General features: G+C 54.9%; 1 protein-coding gene across 5 annotated transcripts in view; it reads left to right on the top strand.

Moving 5' to 3' along the window:
• Positions 1–20,525, top strand: part of DOCK11 (dedicator of cytokinesis 11) — a 126,725-nt gene that overhangs the window by 10,954 nt on the left and 95,246 nt on the right. The gene's annotated exons all lie outside the window — the stretch shown is intronic.

The following is a 20,525-nucleotide window of genomic DNA, read 5'->3' as shown; positions in this document are numbered from 1 at the left end:
AGGTCAGGGGTGGCGGGACAGCGTGAGGTTCCACGTCCTCTTGGATACGCGTTGAAAACCGTGGCCTTGTCTGGCTCAGGGCTTTGCACGTTCCATGGCGGGGTGCCTGCCCTGTGTAGCGATGGCAGCTCAGACCTAACCTCCGCCTGGTTCACCGTTGCACTTGTGCGATCCTTTTCACTAGTGCACCTCTGTGCACACGAGTGTTTGAATTCCCATTGCCCAGCTCACAGCTTCGCCGGTGTAGCTTGAGTCCCTCGTTATCTGGTGTTGGCCTTAAAGCCCCAGCTCCCGGAGTCTGGGGATTGGGTGAGACTCGCTGCGTGCATTTCCAAACCAGGGCGGCCCCGGCTTGTGGGGGAGAGCCCCCAAACCACAAGGGAAACAGAGAGAGCCCTACGCGTGCTCTTCTAAAGCTCCTGACTCGAAGCCAGGCTCAGGATGCTGAGAGTGTGAATGCCGGGGCTTCGCAGAGGTGCACGGCGCAGAGAGCCCAGCTGCTAGTGTAGACGGGCAAGAGGTTATTTGCAGGGAAGGAGCTTAGCCCTGCTCGGAACTGGAGTGAAGACTGATTGTGTGCAAGGCTGCACGGGGTAGATGCACAGTGGCTGCCATTTATGTCTACACGGGGGGATCCGCTCTGGTTACAGGCCAGGCCTGAACGATCCGCTCTGCTCCTCAGCCGGCCCCCATCGGCCGGTGGATTGTGTGGCAGGCAGGAGGAGAGATTCTTTGGGAGGCACTACGGAGGAGAGCCGTAGGATCGGCCCCTCTGCCATTCGTGCGGCTTTGCGGTTTCCAGTGGAGCGCTCTTTCCGAAGTTTGGGGGCGAAGGCCGGGGCCGCAGAGCCAGGCGGGAGCACTGCAGGTGAAGCCCTGCGACCCCGGGTTTCCCGCTTCCCCCCTCTCTTCTCCAGAGTCGCTTTGTGGCCTGGTGTCCCCTCGGACAGCCCTGCCGGGAACCCTCGCTCGGGCTCTGCCTGGGCCACCCCCACACGCCCGCTGCCGCTCGGCTCAGCCGCTGAGGTCAGGCAGCCGCCGAAGCCCCGTTCCGCTCCCGCTCGGCGGAGTCGGGGCTCGTTCCCAGACCGGCTCCACGGGGCACCCGCCACAAGAGCGCGTCACTCTCTGTCCGCGGCGCGGCCTGCGGGGCAGCTGCAGGGAAATTATTTCCAGCAGCCATTGAAACCGTGACTTAAGTGACCAAGCGGGAAACCTCGGTGACATCGTGTGAGAGGGCGCGGTGGGGTCTGGAACCTAGACACAGCGGGGAGTCCTGTGGCCTTGGAGACCAAGAGAGAGAGATTGACGTAGTACCGGAGCGTTCCTGGGCAAACCCGCTTCCTCCAGTGGGGAGCGATTGAACGTCGCTTATTCACTAAGGAAAGCTGCAGTCTCGTTGCTTGATGGAAACATTCAAACAGGCTGCTTTGCAATTCAATAGACTCCTCAGGCCGCTTCTGGCTACCTGGCAGGGTCCCCGTCACCATGCGTGTGTATTTAAGCAGTAGCAGCGCTTAATATTGTTTCTTATTAAGTGTCCGTTTTAGCAGGTGGCAAATGCTCTATTGCTTGTTGGCTAGACAGCTAACTTTGTGCTCAGGATTTGTCAGGATAAATCTATTTTCATTAAGCATCACCAGCCCTCAGTCCAGTACCTGCCCTGTTGCGCCATATTTATAAAACTGGACGTCAAAAGTTAGATCCCCCCCTCCCCAGTTTTGTCTTTGAATAAGCAAAAGTTGTTGAACTCCAAGTTAACTCAAATATAGTCGTGGATTCTGCATATTTATTTGAACTGTTACGAGATTATAAGAGGTTGGGGCCCTGAGATACTTTGTGTTGAATCCCGGTTTCATTTCACAGGTTTTTTTAAAAGAGGAAGTCTCTGGGTGATTGATCATTTTACAAGAATTATTCCTTGTCACGTAAATGACAAAATCAACCCGGGTTTAAATGGAAACAAATCTTGATTTCAGAGCCGCCCCCGGTGTCTCCCGGGACGGCCTTTCTGCTCGCTGAACTCTGGGCAGGTTTTCCCACCGTCCCAGCCAGCGGGATGCTGATCGGAGGCAGCTGCACCTGTTGCTGTCCTCCCCACCGCTGCTGCGGAGCTGTGCTGCCCAGCCCCTGGCAATGCTTCTGGCAGCATAGCGCCTGCCCTCCTCTTACTCCGGGGCCGTCCGGGTCCGCCCAGTGCAGCTCCCGAGCCCTGCCCAGGCGACAGTGACTGCCAGCAGGCCTGCCCACCTGGGACCTTTAAATCACTGTCCGAGTGCCACGCGGTGCATTCCAGGCAGCATTAAGACGGGGGAGCTGCTGTGGTGCATTCGCTGCCTCACCACTTCTGGGAGTATGCCCCCCCCCCACCTTGCTTAGGGGCCCGGTGTGGCTCTCGGCTGCCCTGTCGGACAGTCCTTTTGTGCCACCAGGGCTGCACACGGAGCAGGCCCAGCCTCTCTGGGCGTGCCTGCACCTCGTTTAAAAACCCGCAGCTGGTCCGTGCTGGCTCGGGCTCGCAGGGCGCAGGCCAGGGGCCCTTGGATTGCAGTGGGGATGGTCCAGCCAAGGCTCGAACGCCTGCACCGCGGTTAATCAGCCCTTAGCCCCAATCAGCTGGCGCAGGCCGCAGGGGTCCAATTGCAGGGTAAACACGAGGCTCTTTTCCATCACCCCTGGAGTGGAACAGAAGAGCAGCCAGGCTGGGTCAGTCCAAAGGTCCATCTAGCCCAGCGACAGTGCCAATGCCAGCTGCCCCGGGGGAGGGGGGAACAGAACAGGGAATCATCACGTGACCCCTCCCCTGTCGCCCATTTCCAGCCTCTGACACACAGAGGCCAGGAACACCATTCCCACCCATACTGGCTAATACCCATTGATGGACTGAACCTCCATGGATGTATCTAGCTTTTTTTTTTGAACCCTGTTAAAGTCCTGGTCTTCACAACACCATCTGGCAAGGAGTTCCACAGGTTGACTATGCGCTGCGTGACGAAATGCTGCCTTTGGTTTGTTTTAAACCTGCTACCTGTTAATTTCATTGGGTGACCCCTAGTCCCTGTATTATGGGAGTGTGTTGCTCCCAGCAGTGTATGTGCGAAAGAAAAGGGGTGGGAATGGTTGTAGGTCTTTAGAAGATGTCCCAGAAAAGAGATCCTGTGAATGGCTGGTCTGAGATGACCACATGGAAAGCAGGAGTTATGGCCCACGTCGGAGAGTCACTATTACCAACCCCAAAAGTGCAGAAGTCCTGAGCCCTGCCCCAAAGATCATGGAGATTTTTTTTAAATGCATTTGGATTGTTCTTATTTGGGTCTGTAAGTCACATCTGGTCAAATCCTCTGCAGACGTGAGGGCCAGAAAGGGACTTTTTGGTGAAAGGCGGGATTCGCCTGGTGGGGTGGTCATGGCGCAACTATCAGTACCTCGGGGCTGGCTTATGGTTTAACAGCTGACTTCTCAGTGCTCTAAAATCCACCTTTAACCCGATTTTTCTTGCACGTTGTTCTGCTTCACGGGGCCCCGGGCTCGTGGGAGGGATCCAGTGTGATGTCCTTCGAGAATGACCCTGCGGGGGGCTCCTGCTGCCGGGAGCCCCGCACACGGGGGGCAGGATCAGGATCAATGACCCCTAAGGTTTAACCGGTTAGCTGGGATTTTCTTCCCGAGTCCGGCTGGGAGTGCTCTCCCTTGCTGGAGCAGTGCAAAGCTGTTCGAGTGCGGGGGGGGGGGGGGGGAATCATCGAGCCCACAGCAGAAGCACCCTGGAGTCTCTGACCCGCGGGGCGTGATCATGGCAGTGACGAGCTGCTTTTCAAACCCCCCGCCAGGAAAACCCTGCGGCTGTGCCTAAGCTCCAAGGCCCACAGCTGTGCCAGTTTCCCGGGCACGCAGCCGAAAGTCAGCGACCTGGCCGAGTACGGCCCCCGTACGGGGAGCCCACGTGCTCGCCAGCAAGCCCTGGCAGTGCTCTGAAAGGGAAAAGCTCCAGTGTCTAGGATCCCCTTTGCGGGGTGGTTCTGAGCAAGGCAACACTGGCTGGTACAGGCTGAACCGCTCCAGTCCGGCACCCTCGGGACCTGACTGGGCCCGAACCAGAGAATTTGCCAGCCCAGGAGGGCTCAATGTTGTCTAGCAGCATCGCCAACGCTTCCACTGCCTGCTGGGCTCTGAGAAGACGTTGAGGGGTGAATTGGAGCTAAATCACAGCCCAGAGCACTGAGAGCCGGGCCTGGGGGCTCTAAACAGACTTTATGGGACCGCGGGAAACTCTGCCACAGCCAGGATAAGGGGCCATCTAACATCCTGCCGGCCCGTGGGTGTGGCCAGGCCAGGGAGAGCCGGACGAGGGAGCTTCAACCTGCAGCTTGTGGGCTGCTTCCCAGTCTGCTCACCAGGATGTTCCTGCCCTGGGAGGTCTGCTCAGCTGCTGGGAACGGGCCGCCGGACGGGTCAGGTGGGGGTGAAAATGCCCCGACTCCCCTCCGCCCTGAGCTTGTTGAAGGGGCTTTCGGCCTGGACCCCTGGGGATGTTTCCAAGTGGACTGCGGGATCGGAGGGCTGCTGGCTGCTGTTGCTCTGGGCTGGGGCTGGCAGGGATCACTGGGCGGAGGGGTGAGGGGGGCTGGGTGGATATTGTCCGGGCTGCTGCTGCAGCGTTTGTTCCCGTAATCGACCCTGGCTGCTGGTGCTGCTGCAGCTGCCTGACCACGTCATTGTCCTTGGAGCTGCCCCCTCCCCCCAAAGTAGGGACTTTCCGTCCTCTGGCCAGGCCTGCCGCTCGCACCCCCTGGCCAGCAGCCGCGGCGGAGAACAGGGAAGCCGCTGTGTTAACTCTGCTTCCCAGGAACGTCCGGGCCTGAGCAGACTGACCCGGCCGCCTGGGAGCGGGGGGCTGCGTTGGCAACCCTGCCAAGCTTGGCCCTCGGCTGCCGGTGGGTTGTGCAGCACCGCCACAGGCAGGGACGGGCTACAGGCGGCAGGGCTACAGGCGGCAGGGCTACAGGCAGTCAGGCCCAGGCCCTGGGTAGGCCAGAAGGAGGCAGCAAGTGGTGACAGACCCGTGTGGGAGAAAAGGACTGGGCGGGGGGGTTATGTCTGCCTGAGCCACGGCTGGGGGAGGGCGGAGAGGGCCCAGAGCTGACACTGCGGGGATGGGATGTGTCCGGTCTGGGGCAGCAGGGCACGGTTGCCGTCTGGCTGTGTCTGCTTTGGCTGGCGGGGAGAGCCCCCCCCCCCCCACGGTGACAGGGCAGAGACCCTTGGCTTAGGCGGCAGGTCCCCAGAGCCACGTTTTTGCTGCCGGCGGGGCCACAGGTGGCTGCTGTGACAGTGAAATGAACGCTGGTCTGAGCTCTGAGCTGTCTGCAGCCCCTCCCCCTGTCCTCCCCTCCCCCCGGGCCACTCTGCCCCGGCCACTTCATCGAGAGCCTGGACCACGGCCCGTATGGAGGAGTCTGTGCATCAATACGGGCCCTTCGCTCCGCTCCACACCGTCCCGATTCAGGGGGAGCCTGGTGCGCTGGGCTCTCTGGAGGTTTGGGGCTGGGGGGGACAGGAATGGAGCAATCCCAGGGAGCAGGGGATTTGGTAGCCACAATTGCCTGGCTTACGAGGCCCGGCTCTGCACAGCTGCCCGGATACTCGTCACGTCCTTAGGCCACTTGGGTTCCACTGAGTGGAGTTAAACGAGGTGCTTCTGGGGGCCGGGGAGGGGAAGGGGAAGGGGAGGTCTTCTGTGGGACCAACAGCTGCTGGGGAGGGAGACGCGCTTCCGAGCTGCACAGAAGCTCTTCTGCAGGCCCGGGAAAGGAGCTGCCGCGTCGCAGCAAACGGGGGGAGGGGGCATATTTACGAGACAGAGCCAGGCCCCCGAGCTCCTTTGCAACCCGAGGACAGACAGGGGGTGAGCGGGTTGCAGATGGTGCGATCAGCCGTCCCTGCGGCCTCGCTGGTCGCTCTGGTTTGTGCCTGGCAGAGTGAGGCGTTTCTGGAAGGTGTTGGGCAGGCGTCCTTTGGGGATGAGGACAGAGAAGGCAGCCGGCGAGCGATCGCCTGCGCGGACCCCTGGGCAAGGTGAGGGGGTGTATCTCCATGTTCCCAGAATGGGCGGGGCCTCTGGAGAAGGGGTGGGGCTTAAGACAGGCAGCTCTCCACGCCTCCCCTAGCCCTCAGAGCTGCACAGAGCACACAGTGCGGGCTCCAGCGGCAATTTAAAGGGCCCAAAGCTCCAGCCATCACTGCCCCAGTAGCAGCGACAGAGGCTGAGCGCCCTGGGCCTCAGGCAAGTTCCCTTTTGGCCCCCACCTGTCGGTGGGCCAGCCCACAGATGCTTTTTGCCTGTTAGCGTTGCCCTCTGCTTCGGGGATGGGGGGGGGAGTCCATAAAATATCTAGAGCATATACATCAGGAAGGGATGCAATGTTCCCTTGATTTTTTTCCCAGCCATGTGCAGAATAAATGCTATTGTGTGCACTCAGGTATGAGCAGATGTGCACCACTGGTAGAAACACATGCAGCTGGCTGTGGGCACTTTGCCAATCTGCTGGGTGGCATTTGAATCTCTCCTGGGCAGCCGCCCAAGCACTCAGCTCACAGGGGGAACCCTGATTGGCGGGGTCCTATTTCAAGAGGATCCCTCTCTCCGAATCCCCCGTTCCCTCTTCTAGAATGTACAGTCCCTGAGTCGGAAGACCGACTCTGTACTCCGGGCACAGGGCTTGATGGTTTTCTTTACGCCCCAGCTCCTGCTGTCGGGAATTACATGAGAATCTCAACTCGGTGGGTTTGATTTTTTGCTAATGAGAAGTTGTAGCTCCTACGGCAGCAGCGAGAAGCACGACAACGTGGCAAAGAGACTCCAAGCTGGCTGAGGATGCAGAACGCAAAAGAATCTAAAAGTTAGTGTGTGTGTAAAACAAGCAAAACTTGTGACTTTTAATCCAATCTCATGTAATTGGCCGGGGGGAGGGACTGATGGTTTCTGGGTGTTTGGTGCTGGAAATGCTTTCCTTTCGCGTGGGTTATTTGCTGGTGGAAATTCCTCACTTCTCCATATTGTATTAATTTGAAGGTCGATTTCCCCAGTTCTCGAGTAAACGGTAACGCTTTCCTTTCCTAACACATGGCATGGACGACAGCTGAGATGTGATGCGACCTCTGTGGTTTTTATAGGCTTATGTAGCTGGGTTAATTTCCCTTCTGGGAAGTTGTTTCCCTTCTGAAATTAGAGGTTGCAAGTTTCAAACCCCGGGTGAGTGTCTTACACATGCACACGCCTGTTCTGTCTTCAGTGTCCCTCACAGGGCCGCTGTGGTGAGCCTGTCCAAAACGTGTAATTACACGTTGTCGTTTTCATGTATCCAAACACACCCTTTTCAGTCCGTTCCTCAGCTTAACGCCTGCTTCCTGTTCTTGATTGCTTCTAGTTGAGATCTATTTTTAAATTTCATTGGCACTGGGTTGTGTCAGATGCCCCCTGTAAGCGATTTCCTCCATAACATGATGCAGCATGGACTTACAGTGGAGAAAACAGAAGAAGATACACCGTAAAAAGCTGATTGGTTTGCGAGCAACATTGACAGGCCTGGAGCCTATTTTTAGCTGTGTGTGTGATCCGTGCTATTTCCCCTTTTTTGTCTGGCGCGCTTCGCAGCTGTCAGTCTTTATACTCAGATGATTGGTCTGTCCATTCAGCAGGCAGTCCTCCTTTTTTTTTTCCTGCGATCTGTCACTGCTTAGTTGAGTCTCATGTCAGATCTTTCTTCAGAAGTCACAGGCAGGAAATAGAACGTCTCTTGTTCACAGGCTCATCACCAACCAAAGGAGTTTGGTGTGAGGTTTGGCGATGAAGCCGCAGTAAAGCTGACTTGAACTGGGGGAGAATTGTCTACGGACAAACGCTTTTGGTGTGAACAGGTTGGCACGTGCGCATCAGAAAGTGGGTCTGATCTAGTGCCGTTCCTACGCTCGGCGGTGGGTTACAGAAAGGCCCGCTTCCGCTCTGGCACAGGAAATGGGAGTTGACGGTTACTGACAAGTCTTTCGCTTGCTGTGTAAACACACTGAATTGATGGATGGCAAAGCAAAAGCCAGCTTCTTGGTCAGGGTGTTACAGCTGCAGGCGGACAACAGGCAATTACTCTTCTGGGGGTTTTGTTTTTAAACCTGAGGCACCCTGGCATGCCTGGCGTTGAGGGGGCTTGTTATATTGGTTCCCTTGGCATATTATTTTGAAAACCCTCAAATTTGTCCTTCTGGTTATGCTGTAACTTTGTTCACGTGCAGGGTGGTTTGGAAAGCAAAGGGTTCTGAGGAAGAGGCCTTGGGATACGTTTCAGTTAGGGAGCGCGTGTTTGTAGAAACTCAGCAGGCTCGGAAGGGAGGCAAGAAAAAAGCTGAGGGGTTTTGTACGGCTGCCATGTGAAAAGAGATTAAAAAAAGACTGGGACTTTTCATCATAGAAAAAAAGGAGACTTGGGGGGATAGGATAGAGGTCTATAAAATCATGACAGGAGTGGAGAAAATGAATAAGGAAAAGTTATTTACTTCTTCCCATAACATAGGAACGAGGGGTCACCAAATGAAATTAATAGGCAGCAGCTTTAAAACAAACAAAAGGAATTTTTTCTTCATGCTGCACAGTCAACCTGTGGAACTCCTCGCCAGAGGATGTGGTGAAGGCTAGAACTTTAACAGGGTTAAAAACAAAACCTAGATACATTCATGGAGGTTAGGTCCATCAGTGACCATTAGCCAGGCTGGGTAGGGATGATGTCCCTAGCCTCTCTTGGCCAGACGCTGGGAATGGGTGACAGAGGATGGATCACTTGATGATTCCCTGTTCTGTTCCCTCCCTCTGGGGCACCTGGCATCGGCCACTGTGGGCAGACGGGACACTGGGCTGGGTGGTCCTTGGGTCTGACCCAGTCTGGCTGGTCTTCTGAGGCCAGTAGGGAGAGGTTATTGTACTGGTCTGCAAAGTCAGAAATGGTTCTCCTCTCCTGTTCTCAAGCCCCTGGACTTCCCAATGATCGAGATCGGGTGGCTCATGAAAGCTGGGCTGGTAGCATTTTCTGGAAAAGTGCCAGATACCTCGCTCTGAAAATCCATTCCATTGATATTTGCAAATGGCTACGGCTCAGGTCTGTCTGACTCCTCCTCAGCCTGCGGGTCCCTCAGTCTGTCCGCCTGATGTATCTGCAATTCACCCACCTAGCCTGTAAGGCCTCTGCGACTGTTTCCCGTGGCTACGTAGCTTGGTGTCCGTAAGCTACATGCAGGGGAGCGGACAGCCCCTGGGTAAGGGGAGGTGCAGCTGACGGCGCAGGCCGGCGTATCTGAAGGCCGGTTGGTCCCTGGGGCGCTCCCTAGCCTATAATAAGGTGCCCGCCTCTTGCTTGTACCCCCCCCCCGTCTGTGAGTGGCCAAACAAGCCACCTGCTTGGTGCTGCCAGGAGCTGCCAGTGCAGCAGGCCGGTGGGTGGCTCTGCCCCTCCCGAGCTGCCAGGGAAGAGGGGGTGAGCCCGAAGCTGGCCTAGGCTATCCCCTGCTGTGATGAGGGGCTCAGGCGCTTGGGTTTTTCAGCAGCGCTTCGAAATATCCTATTGGTGCACACTAGCCACCATCCCCCTCCCTGCACGGCATGGGCATCGGGGCAAGGGAGCGGCCAGCAGGCGGTGGGGCATCCGGAGGCCAGTGGGGGACGGGGGCTGGCTCCCACAGCAAGGGTCTGCCCCACCCCCACGCTCACTGCCGCAGCAGTGGGGGAAGCGGAGTGAGAGGGGGCTGCCTTGTTCCACTTCCTCCGCCGGTGAGTGCAGGGGGACCCTGGCTCTGCTAGTCTGGGGCTGAATGGGTTGGGGGAAGGGGCGGAGCCAGGGTGGGGAGGAGGCGGAGCCTGGCCAGGGAGAAGTGGGGCCTGGAGCGGAGGAGGATTGATCCGGCCCCTTTCCCAGACTGGGGGGGTCTCACGTGGCAGGAACCCCCCATCACCTCTCATCTCTCTGCTGAGCGCTGCGCACGAGGGCGGCGGCCAGAGACGGTCCCGCTTCCCGCTGCTGGCCGGCCTGGCCTTCTCCCCGCGGGCAGCCCCAGGCGCTCCCTGGCGAAGCGAGAGCGGCTCCGCGTGTTGCAGGAACTGCCGAAACCTACGGCTGGCAGGGCTGTGCCGGGCGGGGCCAGCGCCGGGCCAGGGAGGACGCGTCCCCTTGCGATCGGCGCAGGAGGGGCGGTCCAGCCGGGGAACCGTCCCTGCCTGGAGCCGTGCGGCCCAGTGTGAACGCCTGCCTGCGACCCGCCCTCTGTTTCAGTGGGACTGTCTGGACGGTTCCTGGCGGAGCACCGTGATCAGGGTTGGGACCCGGCCTGCCTAACGCTTGGATCCAGCCGCTGACTGAGTCTGGCTGTTTTCTGTGTATATCCGGCTGCTCCTGCCACCCAATTTCCAGGCGCTGGCTCAGGCAGTAAGATCCTATTTAAACGACTCGCGGCTCCCAGCCCGGCACTCCCAGGCAGGCAACACGGCAGCGGCAGAGCTGGAATCCGGCAGCCCTTGACTGTGTGTTTAATTCAAAGCCTCCAGCGCCAGACAACTCTGGGGGAAGGCTAGTCCTTTGCCCCGCCCCTGCTGCCTCAGACTCCGCCCCTACTGGGGTGGATTCGATGCAGGACCAAGTACCAAAATTCATCACGTGGCCTCCCCCACAGAAATGATTGCCCACCCGCCATGTCATTGCATGCAACAGTGTCAGCTGACTGCAGAGGAACATGTGGCTTCTAATTGAATAATTGCTTGATGCCATTGGTCTCTTCCACTTTCACAGCTGGATTAGTGGCTGCCATCTGCTGCTGTACTAGCAAAAGCTGACTCATTCACACCGGTAGGTGGCTGTGGGCTGCAGATCCACAGAGCTCAGCAAAAAACCCCAAAGACATTTGAAATCTTCCAGTCAGGGCTTAAAAAGCTCTGCCGCCAGCCCTGTTAGACCAGCACGCTCTGCCGTGAGCACAGGGGTATTTTTCACACTGGTCGTGCCCCCGAACGGTTTGCAGTTATCACTTGCATCCAGCACATAAAACCACCGCGCTCTGACAGGGTGATGGTTTGTCGTTTCGGGTCTAATGGGGGGGGGAGGGGGCGGAGGAATTCAGGTTCTCCCGGATCGTACCGTGCTGGGAGCGAACAGCCAGCTCTGTTTGCATCTCTCAGTCTCCCGTTGCTGGAAATGCTGTCTTGACTGGTGGCAGCCGGTTGCTTGGTGTGTCGGTGATAAGTCGAGCTAGTGTCATGTGGCTTTGCCAGCGCTGGCTGGAGCTTTCTCCCCAACGGGACCTAATGTCGTTTTCTTCAGCTGTCCTAGTCCCGGGAGCGGTGTCTCTTCTGGGAGACTACCGGCAGCTCGGGTGAGGTGACGCTGCCACGTGATCCGATGTGGTTATTCAGCCCAAAGGGTTCCCGGGCCAATGGGGGTGCAGGGAAGGCAGGGCGGGGGGGATGGAGGGTGATTTGAGGCCCTGGAAGGAGCTGTGGTGTTATCCTTCCCGGAACAAAGGGTAAACTGGCCTCAGACCTGGGGACCTTGTGTCAGCTTCACGCATGTGGCTGAGCAGCTTTCAAGCTTCCGGCCTTAGGGCAGGGGTGGGCAGTTACATGTTGGCGTTCATCAGAGTTAGCCCTGGCGAGCCACCACCGCTGTATCGCAGGTACTGGTGATCACAGCTCTCATCGGCAACGGATCGCCGTTCTCAGCCAACGGGAGTGGCGCAGACCGGGGCACCACTTCCTGCTGCTCCCATTGGCCGGGAATGGTGATGTGCAGCCAATGGGAGCCGCGATCGCTGGTAGGCATGGCAGCGCAGGTAAATATAGCGGTGGGGGCCTGCCAGGAGCTACCCCAATGGACCAGTTCCGGCCCGTGGGCCTGTATGTGCCCACCCCTGCTTTAGGCACTGCTGTTCTGGGACTGCTGAAGAGCAAACGCAAGTGCCCTCTCCCGCCTCCACGGGTAGGTTCTGGCTCCCATCTCCCGGGCTGGCATGGCAGAGCCTGTGGCTAACGGATCCCGCTTTTCAGAGCTCTGGGGAACATGAACCACCCTTGGCTCTTGGTATTGAATGGCACCACCTGGCAAACCCTTGGGAGTTCCTTGCAGGGGGCTGGACGAGACAGCTAATGGCTCATTGCCACAGGCCTGTGCCGGTTCCCCACACACAAGGTCTGTTCCCGAAAGGCGCTGGCAGGAGCGGCCCCAGGCGGGCTGCGGCAGCTGGCGCCCCAGGCGGAACGCGCGATCGGCGCCCCCGCCTGCAGGGCCGCCAATGGACTGACATCATCGCCGGGCACCCCCGTGACGACATCATCGGGCACCCCAGGCATCGTCGTCCTAGGCAGCGGCCGAGTCCGCCTGTAGCCACAGGCTGCTCCTGGGTGCTGGGTGTCCTCAGCTCTCCCTGAATCCTCCTGGCAGGCCTGAGCCCTGGCAGGGACTATCGGAGGACGTGTGTCACATCAAGCGCTTTGTGGTGAGTCAGGAACAGTGGAAGAGCTGAGGAACCACTGGGGTATTTTTAGGAGCTTGGTGACCCCAATTCCTATGACTTTACAGGCAGAAAAGCCTCCCAGGGGAAGGACCGAGGCTCGTTTTCAGGCATTCACGTCTTCGTCATGTAATCGTCACCCGTACCGGTAAAGGTGCCCATGGTGGGATGCGGCCTGGAAACTCTCATTTCTACCTCATGGTCCGGCACAGAGCGGGAGAGAAGAATTTGTCTGTGGTAGAAGGAGTGTGGGGGAGGAGGGGTTTGAAATAGCTTTGGAATGCCAGGATCTTTTTTCCTTTTGACTTGGAAAATAGAAAAGGGTTTAAAAAAAACCCAGCCAAAGCTTAAGTCTGAATTCTCCGGACACGGCAGCCTCTTTCCACAGCCTCCCCAGTAGAAAAGACCCAGAGTGGCTCGGATTTGCGGCCATCCCTGGCGTCCGAGCAGCAGAAAGAGGCCTCCGTGCGAAAGAGAACGCAGGCTCTTGGATGTCATGTAGGATCTGATGTACTGAGTGACTGGAATTGGTGCTGTAGCCAACGTTGCCTGTTCAGAGGGTTGGGTCAGAGCTCCGAGAAAGCCGGCTTCTATTTTTGTGCGTGCAGGATGTCGAGCTGCAAGCCAGGAAAGTGCCTTTGAGTACGCGTCTGCCAAGCGCGAGCAAGGATTTGGCGCATTGTCAGACTGAAAGGAGAGAGCTGGTTGGGGATGCGAACCAGCCGCTACATGGACGGCCTCTTCCTGCCCCTGTGCTGGATCCCATCTCGGGCAGTGGGTCCTAGCCCCTTTCGGCGCCCGTCCCCTCATTTCACACAGCTGCGAGGCCGCGGCGGGAGTGGGAGAGTGGAGGAGTGGGAGGCGGGGTTGGCTTTCATCCCCTCGGCATTGCTGTGGTGTAAGTACGGCCAAATCCAAGCAGTCAGAAAGCATGAGACTGGCTCGAAAGCCACGAGACATGAGCTGCAGGAAATCTCCGGTTCTTCTTATTTGCTTGCTTGTTTTTGCGCTTTCGGGGTCCCATTTTCAGGCTTGTCTCTGCAATCATGAAAGCTAGACACTGTCTTGTTAAAATGTTAATTAAGAGTCTCCAGGAGGCAGGGTCTTACAGAGAGGAGCAGCTGTAACCCACGTGCCTAGTGTGTTAATGAGCAAAGAAGTGGTATCTAGACCACAGCAACCGTTAAGATTAAAAGACCTCTACAGCATGGGCTGGGAGCCAGCTGGCTTCTAGCTTTGAGGGTAGAGGCTCCAAGACTTAGCTCCAGAGGTCCCAGGTTCAAATCCACCTGGTGGTGGTTACACAGCTATCACAAGACTAGCAATAAAACAAACAGAAGGACTAGGGGTTACCAAATGAAATTAATGAGCAGCAAATTTAAAACAAACTGAAGGAAGCGCTCCTTCCCACAATTCTGTCAACCCATGGAACTCCTTGCCAGAGGATGTTGTGAAGGCCAAGATTCTGACAGGGTTCAAAAGAAAACTGAATAAGTTTGGATACATTCATGGAGGATAGGTCCAGAAAGGGGGAGGAATGGTGCCCCCAGCCTGTTGGAACGGGTGACGGGGAGGGATCACTTGATGATTCCCTGTTCGGTTCCCTCCCTCTGGGGCTCCTGGCACTAGCCACTGTGGGCAGACAGGACACCGGGCAAGATGGACCTTTGGTCTGTCCCAGCCTGGCCGTTCTTATGCTCTTATGGTGGTGTTGGCAGTTGGTGGTTGGTGCAAGTGCCAATTTGAGGAAGCTCGAAGTGGAAAGTGGGTATTTTGAAAGAGCTGCGGGTAACAGTTAAGATCTCCTTGTTTTGTTACTTATCACATTTAAAAGTGATCCTGCATGACTTCCTGACTGAGCCTTCCCTAGACCATGTGACAGCCCGCGCTATGGGCGTTGTTCATCTTCTCACCATCTTAAAGCCAACCCGACGTGGCCCCAAAGGTACAATTTGTGCAAACCAATTGGAGGCCGATAGAAACATCTCCCTTTGTTTGGTTTCTAAAACCGAGCGAGCACTGTTGTGGGTAATTAAATGCAAAACCTCATGGGGATATGGCAGCCCTTTAAAAATGAAACTAACTTTAAAGCAGCGTGACAGGCACTTAATTGATTTCAGTTGTGCACAGCGAGGAAAATTGGGGGAAAAAAGTAAATTAGGAGCAGTAAACGATGATTTTCACGTTGGATAGTTAAAAATATTTCATTTTAATAATCAGACTTCTTAGGACTAAGTAAACTCCATCCCTGGAGATATTTAAGAGCAGGTTAAACAGACATCTCTCAGGGATACTCAAGCTGCAGCCTGTTTGCGGCCCACGGTGCAGTGTGGGTTTACACGGGGCTCAACACACGGCGTGGGCAGGATCCTTTGAATGTGGCCTCCCCGGGAACATGCCCCACAGCGGCGAGGTGTCTCCCAGGCGGGGTGAGCACTGAAAGATGCAAGCGGATGGGCTGGCTGGAACAGGCGGGTGCAGGGTGTCGGTGTTTCCAGCCCCCAGGAAGGAGGTGACGGGAGCGCCGGGGCATTGTGGGAAGTGCCGGCTGCTCTAGCTTTGTGGGCAGAGCCAGAGAGGTGCCGACTGGCTCACATTGGCCGCGTTTGGGTCCAGTGCTGCAGCTTAATCTTTGTATTCATGCCCATCAGTGTGAAAGAAGCTATTTGCATATATTTGCATATATATTTGCATATTTATGCAACCACACTTAAGTTGTGGCCCTCAGCATGTGCTGCGAGTATCACTGTGGCCCCTGGGGCTTCCAACGTTGAGTAGCCCTGCTCTAGACGGTGCTTGGTCCTGCCATGAGGGCAGGGGACCGGACTCGATGACCTTTCGTGGTCAGTTCTAGTGCTCTAGGATTCTATGAAACACATTTTTATTTATAACACTCAGTGTAAGTTATCAGCAGCTCAGTCATATCTGGAACAAGTTGGAGTCTTGTGTCCCGTTCTGGGCACCGCATTTCAAGGAAGATGTGGAGAAATTGGAGAGGGTCCAGAGAAGAGAAACAAGAATGATGAAAGGTCTAGAGAACATGAGCTATGAGGGAAGGCTGAAATAACTGGGCTTGTTTAGTTTAGAAAAGAGAAGATTGAGAGGGGACATGAGAGCAGTTTTCAGGTATCTGAAAGGGTGTCATAAGGAGGAGGGAGAAAACTTGTTCATCTTGGCCTCTGAGGATAGAACAAGAAGCAATGGGCTTCAACTGCAGCAAGGGAGGTTTAGGTTGAACATTAGGAAAAAGTTCCTAACTGTTAGGGTGGTGAAACACTGGAATAAATTGCCCAGGGCAATCGTGGAATCCCCATCTCTGGAGATATTTAAGAGTAGGTTAGATAAATGTCTCTCAGGGATGGTCTAGACAGTGCTGGGTCCTGTCATGAGGGCAGGGGACTGGACTCGATGACCTCTCGAGGTCCCTTCCAGTCCTAGTATTCTATGATTCTATTAACAAAAAAAGATGATAAAGCAATATAAAAAAGCAGTATTTTATAGCCCTGTTTTATATACATAATAAAGCATGTTTTACACTGTAAAATCTCATCTAAAACTTAGTTCCCCTGGAAATAAATTGATACTGCTGAATTTGAGTGTGCTTTTTTACCTCAACCATACTAGAACAATTCAAGGGTCGGTTTTCATCTTACTGGACACATGGTCCATCCAGTAATGTGAACTGGAGTTATCCGCAGGTGTTAAAAGGAAATAATATCACCTTTTAGTCAAGCTGATGAGATTTTATATGTAAGGGGACTGTTACCCCTTACTAAAACTCTGTGGGAGTTTTTTGGTTTACCAACTTCAGAAGGGGAAGGGTTCATGAGACTGACAGACCCCAGAGACAATGGAAAGCAGTCAACACTCCAGCACAGCCTGACTGACAGGTTGTAAGTGGGGATTGTTCTGGCTCTCTCTGAACAAACAAGCTGTGTGCAGAAGAGGTCCTGCAAAGACAGAGAGCTGAAAGAGGAGTACAAGAAGAAGTCCAGCAGCGACAGAACCAGACACAGACAGGCCAAGCAGTGCAGACCCTGTGTTGAGCAGCAGACTGGCAGTGCTCAGAAAGCCAAAAGGAACAGAGAAACAACACAAGGAGCTGGAACTGGCCAAGCAGCACAGCCTGCAGCTGGATGTGGTGAGCTACTGGGACCTGCAAAGTGTGGGGAAAGGCTCTGGACTGGGAGAGGGGTCTGGCCACTTAGAGACTGAGGCTGTGTGGTCACTGCCAGTGCAAGCGTGTCCAGCCTGCAGCCCCTTGCAGCACATCCAGGGCTTCTAAGGAAGAGACTGTGAACTGTCCTTACACTCTGCAGACTGCTGTGTTGATGTCCCTGTGCTACAGAGCAGGGCTGTGTGTTCTCATTTAACCATTCTCATTGTTTCTTATTCTTTTCTCTTTAATCAGTTGATGTTTAATAAATTGTATTTGCTTTGAACCTTATGAAGTGATCACTGGGCCAAGAAGGCCTGCAGTGTAAAGAGAGCACCTCGGAGTGGGGACACCCTAACTCCTGCCCCTAGTGACTACAAGGTCAGGGATTAAGCCCCAGGAAACCTGGGCCCAGCCTTGCTGGGGTTTCAAGGGCTCTGCTACTCAGGAGAGTGGAGGGGGAGCCCTCAGGATCAGGGAGCCGTGGGGTAAAGGAAGTGGGAGCGGGGACTCAGATCCTTTCGCTGCTTCATTTCACCGGGGTGTATAGAAGCCAGGAAAGTTCCCCACAAGAGCGGGATCATTCCCCCGCTTACATATAGATGGAGGTTAGTTAAAATGAGTAAAGAAAAACCTAAATTATAGCACATTTGTCCTTAAAATAACATCATCAGAGGTATTCAATCTGTGAGAGCATAGAGAAAAGTTAACGAAAATAAGTTTCTTAATACTTTGGTTTTTATAAAGGGAATGGAATAGTGTACTAATTTTCTAGTATCACAGTTAGCAAAATAGTTTTCCACAGCACTTTGCACTGTTGCAGAAGAATATGCAAATCCTATCGAGTGTATTTCAGTTTTAATCAGATGATACCACTTCCTTTTTTGCGCGTAAGTGGTATGGCCACAGCATTCCGCTGAAGCAAAATGGCATTTCTGCCTCTTTGGTTGCAGATGCGGGGCCGTACCCTTTTGTGGGCTAACAGATCAGATATACAGGCTGACACAAAATTATCCTCAAAGGCACAAAGCCAGATTCTTTCATAGTGTCGTCAGGGGCAACTCCGTGAGGTGGCAGAGAAGAAAATCCTCGGGGGTCACAGGCCAAAGGACAGGGTACCTCCGAAACCACAGAGATGGGTACAGCATGTGACCCAAAAGAGAGACCCAGAGAAGCAGCATCTCCTTCTGCCAGAGAGCGAGGCCAGAAACAACGGTTGAGCTGGTCAGCAGAGGGAATTCTGGGCCAGATCCATCAGTCTTTACTGGGATCAAATTCCCCTTCACCTCCGAGGAGTTCTGCTTGAGTACAGCTGGCAGATGTTGGCCTTTTGCTACGCACGTGGCTACTGCCTTATGGACACAGGAACAAAATCCTGCATAGGCCGGAGGGCAGGGTTTGGCCTGGTCAGCCCCTCAGCTATAACGTTACTGAACACGTCAGTGCGGGCTCGGGAGAGTCTTGGGTGTTTGTTTTAGCTGCCCCCCTTCCTGCCTGTGTCCTGGCATCTCTCTCTGGCTACTTAACACCCCTCCCCAAAATCTTAACGGGAGCGTGTTTATTTTAGAAACCAAATAGTGGCACGTAAAAATGGTGCTTGCCCACGAGGACAGTGAATTGGATCTGTCAGCCGATTGGAATTTACACTGATTGTGCAGTCCTGCCCTGGTGCAATGTGGCGACAGGCAGCTTAGAAAAGAGGAGACTAAGGGGGGATAGGATACAGGCTGGTGTGGAGAAAGTGAATCAGGAAAAGTTATTTACTGGTTCCCATAATATAAGAATTAGGGGTCACCAAATGAAATGAATGGGTAGCAGATTTAAAACAAACAAAAGGAAGTCAACCTGTGGAACTCCTTGCCAGAGGATGTTGTGAAGACCAGGACTTTAACAGGGTTCAAAAGAGAACTAAATAGATTCATGGAGGTTAGGTCCATCAATGGCTGTTTGCCAGGATGGGTAGGAATGGTGTCCCTAGTTCCTGTTTGTCTAGAAATGGATGACGGGAAGGATCATGTGAGGATTACCGGTTGTGTTTGCTCCATCTGGAGCACCTGGCATTGGCCACTGTCAGCAGACAGGACACTAGGCTAGATGGACCTTTTGTCTGACCCAGTCTAGCCCACTATTATGTTCTTAGGGCGGTCTGTCTGAAACAGCTGGCGTTCCAGTTTCTCAAAAGCAGAAAGTCTCTTTGCGGTAGTTCGGAACCATTCCTGCATTGCCCCAATGTCAGGTAGATAAGTAATGTGGTCATTCCAGTATGGCTAACTTTCACTAGCAGTGGTGTTTTCCTTCAAGCCCCAGCTGCTGGAGTCCCGTGATTATGTGAGACCCACATCCACTCTGATTTGATTAGCGCGGAAGCTTATGCTCTGATACCCTAATAAATGTGTTTGCCGTTGAAGTGCCACCAGACTCCACAGTTGTTTTAGCATTTGGTAAGAAAAAGGTCAGTCTCTAGCCTGACGGGCTGTAGAGGAAAGCTTGAAAATACAACCCCAGCCTACTCAAAGGTCCCAGAAACCGGAAGGCCAAGAAAAAAGAACGTAATAATTTATTATTTAAAACACAAACCCTGGCAATATTTAGGGTCAAGGCTCTTTTAGCATTGGGGTTGCCAGTCCTGCTGTTTGGGTAGCACTCTCAGGGTGTTTTGTGGGGCACTTCAGAAAGGCATTTGGGTCTGATCTGGTGCGGTGCTCCGCACCCCCGGCCCTGTGTCTGAAAGCCAGATGGGGAGCGGTGGGTGCTAGGAACCACTCTTGCTCAGGCTATTGGTCTTGCAAGCACGGGCTGTTATCTGGGGGGGCTTGTCCCAGGACAGTTGTTGGACTGTTGATGGTCGTAGGCAAAATATAAGCTGCTGAATGCTTCACCTCGTGTTCTTTGAAACAATTCTTCTCTGGGCCTGGCTTGAGAGAAACTGCCTCGAACCTCAGCAGGGCAATTTTCAAGTTGCCAGGCATCCCGTTTTTGACCAGAAGACCCACTCGAAAAGGGACCCTCGTGGCTCTGCTCAGCGCTGCTGGCCAGGCCACTAAAAGCCCGGTTGGTTGCCTATAGCAGGCGCCTGCCAAGTTCTGCGTAGCTCCCGGGAGGCTGCCGGCATCTCCCTCGCGGGGGTTCCACGCTCTAGGGTCCGCAGCTCCCATTGGCCAGGAGCTGCAGCCAATGGGAGCAGCGTCTGCAGACAAGGGTAGTGGATGGAGCTGCCTGGCCACACCTCTGCCTTTGAGCCAGAGGAAAATGCCAGTAGCATCCTGGGAGATGCCTGAGGTGAGCTCTGCACCCCAGCCTCTTCCCATACACAGACCCCTCATCTCAGATCTGCACCAGAGCTTGCACCCCCAGCCAGAGTCCTTACCCCCTCCTAGACCCCGAGCCCCCGCGTTACCACGGCACAGCTGCCGGGCCAGCGCCAAGCTGCTCTAGTGTATAGAACATAGGCAAGCCAGTAATCCCAGTGCAAAATCTCTGGGTCTGATTTTTGTTCTCCATCACTCTTGCCAGAAACTGTTGCTGTAGACTGCATCTGGCGGAGTGATTTATTGCCAGGCCTTTGGGCTTCAAGTGTTGAAAGAGGCTATTGTGTTGCTCTTCCTTTCCCTCCTGCAAGATTCCCAGCTAGAGCGCGGCACAGCTGCTTGGCTTTCATCCTGCCAAATGGCCGGCTTCCCAAGGGGATCAATCTTGTCAGCAACATGTAGAAAGGCTGAAACAGAGATGGCTCCAGCAAAACAGAGATGGCTCCAGCAACGCCAGGAGCCGGCGCGTCCCTCCAGTGGGATTGTGTTAGACTCACGCCGATGAACTGCTGCTAAGTGCCAGC

Source organism: Pelodiscus sinensis, chromosome 13 (genome assembly GCF_049634645.1).
Source record: "Pelodiscus sinensis isolate JC-2024 chromosome 13, ASM4963464v1, whole genome shotgun sequence".
In the NCBI taxonomy this organism is placed as follows: Eukaryota; Metazoa; Chordata; order Testudines; family Trionychidae; genus Pelodiscus; species Pelodiscus sinensis.
This window is presented reverse-complemented; position numbering and strand designations above follow the sequence as displayed.